This window comes from Mus caroli, chromosome 4, assembly GCF_900094665.2.
Source record: "Mus caroli chromosome 4, CAROLI_EIJ_v1.1, whole genome shotgun sequence".
Classification (NCBI taxonomy): domain Eukaryota; kingdom Metazoa; phylum Chordata; class Mammalia; order Rodentia; family Muridae; genus Mus; species Mus caroli.
In genome coordinates this window covers 52,549,325-52,556,664 of record NC_034573.1, presented here as the reverse complement: position 1 = coordinate 52,556,664, position 7,340 = coordinate 52,549,325, and the positions used below count along the sequence as shown (strand labels likewise).

General features: G+C 44.7%; 1 pseudogene; it reads left to right on the top strand.

Annotated features, from left to right (window-relative positions):
• Nucleotides 1-329: 329 nt before the first annotated feature.
• On the top strand, nucleotides 330-2,920 carry LOC110293322 (annotated as a pseudogene).
• Nucleotides 2,921-7,340: the final 4,420 nt, after the last annotated feature.

Here is a 7,340-nt window from a genome sequence, read left to right as displayed (position 1 = left end):
GTAGTTGTGAGCCTTCATGTGGTTGTTGGGAATTGGACCTCTGCTTGCTCCGGTCTCGGCCCAAAGGGCTCCCTCATGCCCAAAGACTTATTATTATAAATAAGTACACTGTAGCTGTCTTCAGATGCACCAGAGAGGGTGGCATCATACGGGTGGTTGTGAGCCACCATGTGGTTGCTGGGATTTGAACTCAGGACCTTCAGAAGAGCAGTCAGTGCTCTTACCCACTGAGCCATCTTGCCAGCACCCTCATCCATCTTCTTATCCTTTGTGTATATATCATAATTTAGTACTTTGAGAGGCTAAAAATGATCATCAGGGCTGGGGAGATGGCTCAGGTGGTTGAAGGTGCTTGCTATTCAAGTGTGAGCACCCCAGAATCCATGAAGAAACCAGAAGTCCACTACAAGCATCCTCAGCAGCTGCTTGTTCGGCGGCTTATACTAAGCTAATACCTGATTAAAAAGCAACCATCCTAGTCCACATAGAAGCTGAATATCCTCAGGTTCTCTCTAAGTGAGACGCACTTCTCTAATCAGGAGTGTTAGCTTCATAGCTGCACTCCACCCAGTTGAAATCATCTTCAAAACTGATTCTGTCATGTTAGGTATTTTTCCTGGCTTTGAGTCACCTGTAGACTTGGTAATTCTACTACCTGTGTCTTCATATATATATTCCTATTTAAAAAAAAAAACAAAACAAAACAGGGCAGGGCCAGTGACAGACTGGAATCTCCACAGGAGACTTGCAGCCTGATGACATAGTAATTCCATCATCCCAGGTATGGCTCTGGCGAGTGTAAGAAAAGGTGAGAGGTCAGAAAAGGAAGTCTCACGTTTCTTATGAGGTGAAAAGCCTGGAGAATTATTTGAATTTGTTTTTAGGGTTTATGTTAGAAACCCGAATATGACTCTCGGAATCATGTAAATGCTTTAGGAGTGACTGGGAGACTTAAGACTTAGTAAGGATGGGCAGAGGGAGGAAGACAAAAAGGAAGTTCTGAGGTCAAGAGAGATGGAGAAAGACCAGCATTAGCATCCGTTTTGAAAGTCATGTGACATTCTTTTAAGATTTATCACTTCCTGTCTTGGAATACAAAATGAAGCTAACAGGCAGGACTTCCTTGTGACAAGCCTGAATGGACTGAGGGGCCACATCAGATAGAAACCAGGCTTCCCAGGCTGGTTCTGTGAGGCTTGGTTGTCTACTTGGCACAACTGGTCATACTCCCTATCTCATGAGGGTCAGAGGAAAGAAATTACTTCAGATTTGAGTGAAATACTCCCAAGAAAATCAGCTGGGAATAATCAAGAAATAATTTTCTTGATTGTTCAATTAATAATAATTTCCCCCAGCAAATCACAAAAGTAACTACTAAAACAAGCCCCTATGGATAAACAATTTTCTTGGTGTTTTCTTTTCCTTCCCTGAATTTGGTATTAATATGCTTATGACTAAATGACACAGATTCAGATTTTAGTCTTCTCAGCTTTTGAAAGGATTCTTAGATGTTTAAAATTAAGGAATACTTTGATTTTACTCAAATGTTTTCAGATTGAGTGACCATTGCTCTCTGCGTCTGTTTTCATACAATGTCTTCCCACTGTGCAGTTCATGAAGTCTTAGCAGGGCTCTCCATTGCATACAAGGTCCTGTGGGCTGAACCTACTGTTTAGATGCTCATTTGCCCTCCCCTGCTTGGCTAATTACTCATGGTTGAAAGAGTAAGTTCGAGAATCTCCTCTGTAAAACTATTTCCCCAGTGCCCACTTACAGCTCGTGGAAGAGCATAGGGGGTGTACCTGGTTCCTGAATGCCTATATATTTCTGTAGTAGGCAGACTCAAAGGCTCAAATTAGTTCTTGTTACTTTTTACAGGGCCTGGTGATAGAATGTGGGCACTTAGGAAGGGAAAGGTATGGGGAGGCCTCGTGAGGATGGATTTACCCTGCACAGAAGCTTCTGAGACATAAATCAAGAAAGAAAAATCAGCTTTCCGCACTACCCAGGAACGGGTCCATACGGCATTGTTCTTGATTCCCATAGTAACTTAAAGGGAAATTTACACAACGTCCGGAGCCCTTGACATCTTGCAGATGAAGGAGGAGGATGTCCTCATATTCCTTGCTGCAGGAACCCACTTAGGTGGCACCAACCTTGACTTTCAGATGGAGCAGTGCATCTACAGAAGGAAAAGTGACGGTATCTACATCATAAACCTGAAGAGGACCTGGGAGAAGCTGCTGCTTGAAGCTCGAGCTATGGTTGCCATCGAGAATCCTGCTGACGTCAGCGTCATCTCCTCCAGGAACACTGGCCAGCGAGCTGTGGCTGAAGTTTGCTGCGGCCATAGGAGCCACTCCAATCGCTGGCCGCTTCACACCTGGGACCTTCACTAACCAGATCCAGGCAGCCTTCAGGGAGCCAGCCCCTCACAGAGGCCTCTTATGTCAACCTGCCCACCACTGCTCTGTGTAACACAGATTCTCTCCTGCGCTATGTGGACATTGCCATCCCATGCAACAACAAGGGAGTTCACTCAGTGGGTCTGGTGTGGTGGATGCTGGCCAGGGAAGTACTCTGCATGCGAGGTACTATCTCCCGTGAGCACCCCTGGGAGGTCATACCTGATCTTTACTTCTACAGAGACCCAGAGGNGATTGAGAAGGAGGAGCAGGCTGCTGCCGAGAAGGCTGTGACCAAGGAGGAATTCCAGGGTGAATGGACCGCACCAGCTCCTGAGTTCACTGCTGCTCAGCCTGAGGTGGCCGACTGGTCTGAGGGTGTGCAGGTTCCCTCTGTGCCCATCCAGCAGTTCCCCACGGAAGACTGGAGTACACAGCCAGCTACTGAGGACTGGTCAGCAGCTCCCACAGTGCAGGCCACTGAGTGGGTTGGACCCACCACTGAGTGGTGCTAAGCTGCTGTGCAGATGCCTGAGCAAAGGGAAAAAAGGTGTGAGAAAAATAAAGTTCCGAAAAGCTGGGAAAAAAAAGAAAGAAAGAAAGAAAGAAAGAAAGAAAGAAAGAAAGAAAGAAAGAAAGAAGAGAAAGGAAGAAAGAAGAGAAAGAAGAGAAAGGAAGGAAGGAAGGAAGGAAGGAAGGAAGGAAGGAAGGAAGGAAGGAAGGAAGGAAGGAAGGAAGGAAGGAAGGAAAAGATAGGTCAACAATAAAATAAGTTGGTTAATGCCATTGACCCATGAGGAAGGCCCTAGGCAGGGACAAAATTCAGAGGATGGAGACTTTAGATAAGTGTTTGACCAAGAAGGGGGAAAGGATTTAAATGTATTGAGATAATTTTGTAATCACTCTAGACGCAGGGTAGAGACTCAAGATCTTTTTTTTTTTTTTTTTTNACTTTGTAGACCAGGCTGGCCTCGAACTCAGAAATCCGCCTGCCTCTGCCTCCCGAGTGCTGGGACTAAAGGCGTGCGCCACCACGCCCGGCTGAGACTCAAGATCTTTAATACTGTTTTTTGTTTGTTTTTTTTAATTTCTCTGTAAGTTACTAAGTGAAGCTATTTTGTAGTAGGAATTAGGATAAGCCACTGATGGAGGAGATTGGAGTAGGTAAGAAAGGCTTTTACTAACTGCCATGGAGGCATTAAGAGAAAGAACGGCCAGTGATGTATTTTATGAAGGCCCAGATGTGTTTCCAAATGAATTAGATGAAATACTAAGGTGATAAAAAGAAAGGATAGTGTTTTCCCAGTGCTCTAACTGGTGTGAACAGCTAGGAGTTCATGTTGGGTCAGGAAGAGATAAGTGGAAGAAAATGAAAAAAACAAAAACAAAACCCAAAGGCTGATAAATGTTCAGAGGGACAATCAGGTCTAGAAGGAGGAAGGCCTGAGAGGCACAGGAGGTTGAAGGCAGAGAGTCGGAGACCACGATTTAAGCTTCTGGAAGTCCTCGGGGTTGAGAAGGTCTGGGAGTCACCAGACACGTCATCCACACGGGCCTTGTCATAGCTCCTGGTGACTGCAAAATCAGAAGTGAGTCAGGGATTGGAGGGACACAGGGGAGAGGCCAGTAAGAGGGTAGTCACCATCAAGGAAGCGGGCAGTAGCCTGGGATATAACCTAGTGGCCTGCTAGGGCAGAACTTTAACAGTAAACACACAGGATCAGTGGTCTACAGAAGGAACTGGGATATTGCAAGAACAGATACTTTTTTATATGCATCTGTAGTAGATGGAATATGGAAGGATTAATAGGGGGAAAAGGCCCCTGGGAAAGATGGTATGTCAGATATGCAGGAGGAAAAGGCTGAAGCTGTCAAGGGTCCTAGTTATCACGGTCTGAGGAGCTCAGAGGAAAGAGTAAAGGGAAAGTAGGAGGCTGGCCTTGGGTGTAGGAGTTTGCTTTCCCTACTCCATCTGGTCTTTCTTTAACCCTTCATTCTCTTACTATTCTAAAAATTAACATCTTCAAGTGCACAAACTGAATGGTATCCCTTGGTATTCACATGGTCTGAGTCACTGTCCTATTGTGCCCTTCAGAGATCTTCCTAGGTTCAGAAAAGGTTACATAATTCCCTGACCTCAGCTGGTCCAGCAAGTCAGAAAAGAACAGAAGCGGGCAGTGGTTGTCTGCTCTGATGGCCATGAAGCTTCATTGATCCTAACTCACCCTGGTTCTTGCTTCCCTCCTTTATTTTGCTTTTGAGCATGACAGGAGAACCCAAGATCAAGAAGAATCCTTATCAACAGATTCTCCGTTGTCCTCTTTGAGGACTCAAGCATTCAATACCAAAAGTGAGTGTATTCTTGGGACGTCTTAAAAAACATGTGCGTGCTAAAAAGGTACAGTCCATGTCTATCTCCTGTTTCCTAGGCAGTCATGTCCAGACTTACATTTGTTTTGTGCTCTAACTTTTCTCCTCTTCTCCTCCTTTCTTCTTAGCCTTCTTCCTCTTCCTCTTCTTCCCCCCACCCCCCAGCCACCCCGCTTTCTCTTCTTCTCTCCGTCTGCAGAATGCTTTCATCTAACATCTCACTGAGCAGATATCTAATATTAAGGAGCAATAAGTCACTACCACTATGTGCAAAGTCAATATACAAACATGTTTTCACTTTCCTTCACTATAAAGTGAATCGAAGCTGAGGCCACTTGCACTCTAAGGTTAGGGCTTAGGATCTGTGCATGGGGCCAGGGCTACAGCAGCTCTTTTGTATCTTCCTCTAAGACATTCTCTCAGCTAGGCAGCCCAAATCCCAGAAGAGCTCATTTGCCAGTGATTCAACTTGTCTACACTGCTTACATCAGCAGGCTGAGGTAAAAGGCTGTGGTTTAGTGGTTAGAGGGGAAGGTTAAATCATGTCCATCAAGCCAACAGGGCAAACATGGCTGACAATGAGGAATTGACTCCCTTTCTGGTCTTTTCCTGGTACCCATCTGGCAGGATGAGAAGACTGAGCCTATGTCGGGATGAGGCAGGTTAGTAGGAAGAATGCTACCCATCAACACTGACTAGTCTATCTTCTACCTGCTCATCATAGTTTCCTCCCACTTATAATGGATGCCAAGATTTTTTTTAGGATCAATAGCTAGACATACCTCTGAGATGAGCTATTCTTGTTCTAGGTACTGGCTCTTCTCTATCTATCCTGTTCTACAGGATATTTAGTTACATATAGTTATTTAATCTTCACAAGCCCACCAAGCTGGTGCCATTTTTCAAAATGAGAAAACTGTGACAGTAGTTTATTTAATATCACAAAGCTAGGAAACAACTGAGCCAGCCTGAGTTCATAGGACTTGTTCTTAGAGTATACTACACTGACACCTTTGCTTTATATAGATAGGGCTGTTTATGCTTGCTGCAGATTATACTTCAGTGAATGAAAACCTGCCACAGATGGGACAATGCAGCTGGGATTTGGGAAACAGTCAGTTCGGAGTGTCAGAGAGTACTGAGGTTGAAACTGAAGGGAGCTTCCTAGAGTGCTTTGAGTGGGCACACTGGATCTCTTCCCTGCACATACATGGAGGATTTTCAAATCCAGTGTTTCTGGGGTCTCCCAGATATACTTGAGAGGGGAGGAATATTTTCATTCCGATGAGACGCATAATGAAAAGTGTTGGATGTTTCCAGCTACAGTCAGCTGGATTCACACTTGCCTCATTCCTAAGCTTGTTCATTCCTAAGCCAGTTCATCCATTCCAGTGTGCAAACTTATGACCGTTCCTCCTGCCATATGCACACACTGACAAACTATGAGCAGGCAAGGCAGGGGCTGAGAGGAAAGAAAGGGAATCAATGTGATTCTCCAGGTCTGCCACTATGTGCCTGTCAAACAGAATCTCAATTAATCATCAACTCGATGACATATGTGTTATTATAAGCGTGGGGATCTCCTCTTTACAGATTAGGAAACTGAGAACAACCTTATTATTAAGGGGGTGTAAGTAGAACTTCAAAACTCCTGTTTTGTTTTGTTTTACCGTGGCACCCTGCATACTCAGGTTGAAGTGGGAGGGCTGGCAACTTCCATAAAGGCCTGGAGAACAAAGAGGAGAGGCTATAGCTAAGTATAATAATGTTTGGTATGACAAGCCAACAATACCCTTGATAACCTCAACAATAACTACACAGGGAGTGACTCTTAGAACTCATAGTCCCAGTTGGCTCAGCCGCAATCTTTCCAACCTGAACTTCCTTCTAGATGCAGATGAAATGCTTCCAAGCTCTGAAAAGCAAGCACATGTAACACTGCCCTGATAGATCAGCACTGTAGCTGTACAGTCAAGAGAACAGAGCCTGGGGCTGCGTGAGCCCTTACCTAGAGCAGCTCAAATCAACGCCAAAACCAAGCCCAGCATCTGGGCCTTTTTTTCCCCAAGAGGTTTTTCAGATGACAGGGGTGAGCGAGGAATCACCATGTCTGTGCCTCCTTTCTTTAAGTCGTTAGTGTATTGCTCCAGCTGTGTTTTTACAGATATTCTCTAAATTTTCTACATGAAGAACATATGGGAGATATTTGATGTTTGGAGGACAGAAATCAAACATAAAAGGTGACTATAAGACAAAAAAAAAACATAGAAGACTCATTATGAAGTCTGCATTTTTATTAGAAATGTTGTGGGGTCTTCAAAAGTCAGGGACCACATCAGGAAAACCCGCAAATGGTTTGTTTACCAGGAGAAGAGACAGCACTCACGGCCATGTAAACCCTCTTCCTCTCTTCGACTCTTCCCAGCATTCCCACTATGCTTAGTAATTCCCTGACCTGCTCCCTAAAGTACTATTATTAGAGAACAGGGTTATGGGTCCTGGAATAGAAAATACCTTTGAGGGAATGAGAAAATGGTTCCTGTCTCCTGAGACCCTAGCCTCCTG